This window comes from Dasypus novemcinctus, chromosome 4 (genome assembly GCF_030445035.2).
Source record: "Dasypus novemcinctus isolate mDasNov1 chromosome 4, mDasNov1.1.hap2, whole genome shotgun sequence".
Taxonomy (NCBI): domain Eukaryota; kingdom Metazoa; phylum Chordata; class Mammalia; order Cingulata; family Dasypodidae; genus Dasypus; species Dasypus novemcinctus.
The window spans coordinates 92,666,566-92,673,667 of record NC_080676.1 but is presented as its reverse complement, the minus strand read 5'-3'; the positions used below and the strand labels follow the sequence as shown (position 1 = coordinate 92,673,667).

At 40.0% G+C, this 7,102-nt stretch overlaps 1 pseudogene; it reads left to right on the top strand.

Annotated features, from left to right (window-relative positions):
- Nucleotides 1–2,900: 2,900 nt before the first annotated feature.
- The window catches only part of LOC101430820 (uracil-DNA glycosylase pseudogene), a 42,684-nt pseudogene continuing 38,482 nt past the window's right edge, over nt 2,901–7,102 (top strand).

Genomic DNA, 7,102 nt, shown 5'->3' with positions numbered 1-7,102 from the left:
CAAAGATGAAGTCAAAATTTTTCTTGGTCCTCCTTGGCCATAGGTATTTGATTATTCTTACTCCCCAAGTCCAGAACTGACCTCCATTGCCTCCCTGGCAGACATTCCAAGGTGGCATGAATGCCAGCAACAAAGTGGTCTGTTTGTGTGCATTCAGCATGTGATAGTCCAGGTAATTATAGATTGTCAGATATTTTTCCTATCACCATCATGGGCCATACTTAAGCCTCTGGGATTTAGACTTAAGGCTGTAGGAGAATAACTCTTCAATATGTCCTTATATATCCTTGATTTCAGACTTTACAACCTATCTAGAATGCTTCTGTAAAGTGTTGGATCATTTTTACTATATTCTTTAGCGTCACTCAGAACACAGTGTATTTCTCTTCAGGGAAGGAGAAAAAATATTCCTATCTTAATTTTTCCTACCTAGTCTCCCTATCCTCTCCTTGGATGTTGAAGAATCTTCAAAATTCAAATGTTTTGTTTTGACCTTAATGTGGAACATCCCATGAATGCAACTCTAGTTAGGAAAGTGAGAGCAATGGCATATATCTCTCTTTGGCCAATTTATACATTCTCTTTCATTAGGTAGAGCACATGTAAATATGCAAGGCCTACCTGCTATTGACATAATTGGACATGCCTTTTTTAAAAACTCAGAATTCATTCTCATAAGTAATAACTAACTCCATAGACTTCTCAGGTCTGTACATATAAAAGAGGATCCAGGAAAGCGGATTTGGCCCAACAAATACAGTGTCCACCTACCACATGGGACATCTAGGGTTCAAACCCCAGGCCTCCTGACCCTTGTGGTGAGCTGGCCCATGTACAGTGCTGATGCGCGCAAGAAGTGCTGTGCCACACAGGGGTGTCCCCCGCATAAGGGAGTCCCATGGGTAAGGAGTACGCCCCATAAGGAGAGCTGCCTCTCACTAAAAAAGTGCAGCCTGCCCAGGAGTGGCACCATATACATGGAGAGCTGATGCAGCAAGATGACAACAAAAAGAGACACAGATTCCGGGTGCTGCTGACAAGAATATAAGCAGACACAGAAGAACACACAGTGAACAGACACAGAGAGCAGACAACTGGGGTGGGGGGGTGGGGAGGGGAGAGGCGAAGGAGAGAGAATTTTTTTTTTAATCTTTGAAAAAAAAAAAGAAGATCTACTTTCTAGATGATCCTAGAGCCAGTGGGAAAAACTCTAATATTTTTTAAAATTATAAAATAACCAAGAAAAAGCTTGAACTGTCTACCTCTGCACTGTGGGGTAGAAACAATATTCCTTATTAGAGCTGGATTGAGGTATTTAGTGTATATTGAGTTATAAAATGTATACATTTGGAGGATTACCTTTAAGAGAAAGACTACAAATTACAAGGGAATTATCAGATATAAAAGAGAGTATTTATTTAGAATGAGGAAAATTATAGGAAATTACAAAATTTGAAAAACTATGTTAAATAAAGATGGTAACAATTTCTCATTCCATTGAGAAGTGAAGTCTAATAACCCTCCCCTTACATCTAGGCTGACTTTAGTACTTACTTGACTAATTAATTCCTTGTGACAGAAGCAATATTCTAGAACTTGTAAGACTAGGTCTTAAAAAGTCTTGTAGGTTTAACCTAGACCTCTTGGAACACTTACTCTTGGAACCCAAGCACCATGCTGGGAGGAAGCCCACACATCTCCATGGAGAGGCTTGTGTGGAGAGGAACTAAGGCTCCAGCTCAAACAGACACAACTGAGCTGCCAGCCAATAGCCAGCACCAAGTTGCCACCCAGGTAAGCTGAACCATCTTGGAAGTGGACCCTTTAGGACCACTTGAGCCACTCCATCTGAAACAGAGGAACATTATCCCTGCTGAGCCCTGCCCAAATTACAGGTTTAGGAGGAAATTAAATGATTATATTTGCTTCAGGCCACTAAGTTTGTAGGTGGTCTGTTTTGCAGCAATAGATAGTTAAAACCCTGACAATATCACAAAATTCAGAAAATAATAATGTGTCTTTACTATTATTATTAACTACCTGACATATCTGACACAATTCTGTAATATTTTTCCTATATTTTGGATGTATTCTCTTTGATGACCTCTTCCTATGATAATAATTTTTAATATCATTTTTATAGCAAGGATAAAAAAATAATTCAGACTTTTTTCTCATTAGGTTGAAAGAAATTTGTGGGTTTTTTATGACTGAAAATTTAGTAAGGTTTCTTTTAGCATCACAACTTTTTCTAGTCAATGCTTTATCTCTAATCCTTCCACAGTTTCATGTGGTACTTGTACAGATGGTGTTTCTTGCTCATGGACAAAACCTTGGGAGGACTCCAACCTTCTGATCCCATTTGGCCTGGCCTCAAACTGCTGCCACAAATCTACCTATACAGCTCTACCAGAGGTCAAGCCTTTTGTCCCACCTATATGTTTTGTCCTTCAACCTCCTTGCAGGGGTCCTTGGTCATAGTGGCTCCCAGCCAGAAAAGATCTTCTCATTCAGATTCTTCCCTATAAGATGCAAGATGGAGCACAAATATATAATGTGGTTCTTGGGGCAGGTTGTTGTTAGAACCTGGCAGGTGTGGAGGTAGTTTTGATAACCCACTGACCATGCCCAGACTCCAGGACCATCACCAGGCTGGGGAGGAGACCCCAAACTGGGAGAGTGCTTATTTCATCCTCAGTTTTGGGAGGGGGACCATGAAAGTGAAAAGCACTAAAACTTAAGCTTTATTAGCTTCTGTGGTAGATTGAATTATGTCCCCCACAAAATACATATTCAAGTACTAAACCACAGTCCTATTGGTATGAACTCATAAGTAAAAGAGACTTTTGAAGATCCAATTGGATGTGGCCAAGTTGAATCAGGATGGGCCTTAATCCAGTATGGACAGTCTTATAAGCAGAGGAAATTCAGATGCAGTCAGCAGTAGAAGCTTGAGGAAGAGAAAGAAGACAAATCACCAGATGCCAGAGGCAGAGACTGACTGCCAACAAGCTATCCAGAATGCTACAGGCAGGTGAAAGCCTGATCCTGCCAATACCTTAATTTTGGACTTTTAGCTTCCGAAACTGTGAGACAATAAATTCTGTTCCTTTAAGGCAACCAGTTCTGTGGAATTTATCATAGCTGCCCTGGCAAAATAAGACAGCTTCATATAAATCTCCTCAGTTTCTCATGGAAAGATGTGTTCCCTTCTTCATATAATTTGCTATTTAGAGCAACTGAGTTCAAAGTCCTGCTCTTCCGCCACTTTTGCAATGATCTCCACATGGGACCTATCAGCCCTGGAGGTCAATGTACCTAGTGCTAGAGCTGGATATGGCAGAGACCAGAAAAGTCAGGGTAACTTTTTACCCTTTTTCTGAATTACTTCTAAAACCTCAGTCCTCAAGATACAGATTCTAGACTCTGTTCTTATCTGTTTGGTTTTTTTAGACAACACAATACTGAAGGACTATAAAGTTCCATTATTTGCTAATTGGGATAATTATATATTTTTTACATTGAATTAATAGATTGACAACTTTTATTCTTTTGTAGTACCATAAAGAGTATTGAACTTAATTGCTTTTTTTTTTTTTTTTAGGAGGTACTGGGGATTGAACCTGGGACCTTTACATGGGAAGCAGGCACTCTACCACTAAGCTACATATATTCCCCATCTTTTCTTACTGTAATCCCTTCTTAAGTACCCTTGGTCCCCACAACAAAATAAAATGTTTCCCATTCCTCTCTAGGCAAATACCAAGACCATTATACCTTGGCTATTAGTTTATCCAAGGCTAGTAGGAAACCCTGTGTGCTGCAGTTAAGAGATTTGGTATTGGGAAACGGACTTTGGCCCAGTGGTTAGGGCGTCCGTCTACCACATGGGAGGTCCGCGGTTCAAACCCCGGGCCTCCTTGACCCGTGTGGAGCTGCGCGCAAGGAGTGCCCTGCCACGCAAGGGTGTCCCCCGCGTGGGGGAGCCCCACGCGCAAGGAGTGCGCCCCGTAAGGAGAGCCGCCCAGCGTGAAAAGAAAAGAGCAGCCTGCCCAGGAATGGTGCCGCCCACACTTCCCGTGCCGCTGACGACAACAGAAGCGGACAAAGAAACAAGACACAGCAAATAGACACCAAGAACAGACAACCAGGGGAGGGGGGGAAATTAAATAAATAAATAAATCTTTAAAAAAAAAAGAGAGAGACATTTGGTATAAATTCGATATCCCTCTTCTTCCTAGTATTTTATTCCAGCTATCAAAGTCTTATTTCTCTAGACAGAGTGGTTGCTCTGATTATGGAAAAGGTTTCATACAAGGTTGATTGTGGTGGAGGAGAGCATAAAGATTAATATTTCAAGATACTTTCACTACATTTAAATATCAGACAGGAATTTCCTCATCATCTTTGACCTTCCAGCTCTGACTTCCATTCGTTCTCAGCCTCTCAAGAACTTTGTTCCTTCAGTTATCACTTGTCTCTTCTGCATCAACCACCCCTCTTCCAGCTGGTTCATTCTTTTTATGCAAAGAGTGCTATTATCATCCAACTTTAAAAACAAAACAAAACATCCCCTGACAGAACAATCCCTTACAATTATTGTTGCAATTCTCTTTTCTCCTTCACAACAAAACAGATTAAAATAATTTTCTACACATATCATTTCTGCTTTTTCACTTTCCACTCATGTCTTAGTATACTCCAATCTGGACAATAACCTGAAACTCCTTCATGCTACCCTCACCAATGACCCCTCCTTCTCTGGTATTATCTGCTTAATCACTCAGAAGCATTAGCACAGCCATACACCCTCTTATTCTTGAATCGCTCGCTTCTCTGCGACTCCCCATTATTCTCCTAGACTAGTCACTCTGTTTCAGTCTCCTTCGTCTGCTCCTCATCTAAATGTTAGAAATTCACTGGGCTCTCTTCTGTCGTCCCTACACACTCTTGTTGAGTGATCTCATTTATTTATGTGGCTTTTAAAGCTATCTTTATGCTGACAACTTCCAAATTTATATATCTTTTCCACTCTCTGAGCCCTCACAGATGCATATTCAGCTGCCTATTTGGCATCTCCTCTTAGCAGTTTTGAATGCATCTTATATACAACATATCCAAAATAAAGCTCTTGATTTTTCACAGGATTTGATAATTGAATGAGAAAACCAAGCTTATGGATAAAGCACCAACCAAGCAGAGGAAGCTACCAAAAATAACTTTTTAAGGAAATATTTTAATATTCAACATTAAATATATATGTTTAGGTAATCACCAGGTTTAGGACTTGTTTAGACATCTTTATAATTATGTAATGACTTAAGGTTGCCTTTCTTTTCTATTATATTTTGAGAAAGGAAAAGGTATAATTTTTTGTGTGTGTGTGAGACAACTAAAGATCCTAATCTGTCCCAATCCCACCCAGAATTTACATACCAGTAAATTCATTAGCACTATTATCTATTTAGTTTCTAAGCCAGAAACTTACTTATGATCCTTGATAATCTCCCCCATTTCCCACATACAGTTCATGAGCAAGACATATAATTCCCAAAGATATAACAACCCATGCCCTGTTCTTCACCACTGCCACTGTCAGCCACTTGTACTCTTTCACCCAGACTATACTGCAAAGAACCTCCTTGTTGTGTGTTCTACTTCCATGCTCAGTCCCTTCTAATACATTTGTCACATGAAAGGCAATGTCCTTTTAAAAACCAATAAATCAGGTCACTCCCATTGCTAAGGATCTTTTGAACGTTTCCCATTGTTATTCATATTAAATCTCAACTCCTTTCCCCACCCATCAAGGCCTGCCTGGTTTGGCCACTGACCTCCACCTATACCTTGGACACCAGGATGCTTTCCAGTCCTGTCTTACTCCTTCTCATCATTTGGCCTTAGCATTCTTCAATGATATTTTCTCAGAGAAACCTAGTTAGAATCTGCCCTCTAGTCTTCTATCACTTCATTCTGTTTATCACAATTTTAGTTTTTTATTCATTTATTTGTTTACTTCCTTTTAATCTATCTCTTGCACTAGACTGTATACTCAGTGAGAACAAAGACCTTGTCTGTTTTCATTACTTGGTATTCCCCTATGTCTGATACAAAGAAGGAGTTCAGAATATTAATGATGAATTAATGGATTCTACCCATAAGTGGAATCAAGGCTCAACCCAAATCCATGACAACATATCCATGCTTCTTCTACTTCCACTCACAATGAAAGAAATAACTTTAAAATTCTGGAGACTAGACTGAGCTCTTTGCCATCAGAGGCCATAACTTACTTGCTTTTTTATAACTTTATTTTTAAAGAAATTTATATTATAGAAATGTTACATTGAAAATTTAGGGGATTTCCATATAACCCACCCCCTCTTCCTCTCACATTTTCCTCTATTAATAACATCTTACATGTGTGGTACATTTGTTACAATTGATGAACAAATATTGAAGCATTGCTACTAACCATGGTCTATAGTTTATGATATTGTTTATACTTTGCACCACATAATTTATAGGTTTTGCAAAAATGTATAATGGCCTGTATCCATAGGATCCAACACAATACCAACCTATAGCCTCTTTTTAGTGAATTGTGACAAGAAGTATAAATAAATGAGAAAGACATTGTGGATTTTCATCTCCTCATCAATAAAATGAGGAGAATAATAATATTTTAGTTTCTTCCAGCTCTAAATTTTAAGATCCCTGGAAGTCTCAAGTCTCAGAAGGATTAGACACAGGTCTGGACTCTTGCTGCAAGTTCCCTAACAAGTTTAGTCCTTGAAATGATGGAGACGAATGATCAATAATTCACCATAGGGAAGCAGACATGGTTCAACTGATAGAGCTTTTGCCTACCATATGGAGGGTCGAGGGTTCGATACCCAGGACCTCCTGACCCATGTGGCGAGCTGGCCCATGTGCAGTGCTGCTGTGTGCAAGGAGTGCCGTGCCACACAGGGACACCCCCATGTAGGGGAGCCCCACGCACAAGGATTGTGCCCCACAAGGAGAGCTGCCCCACATGAAAAAAGCACGGCCTGCCCAGGAGTGGTGCCACACACACAGAGAGCTGATACATTAAGATGAC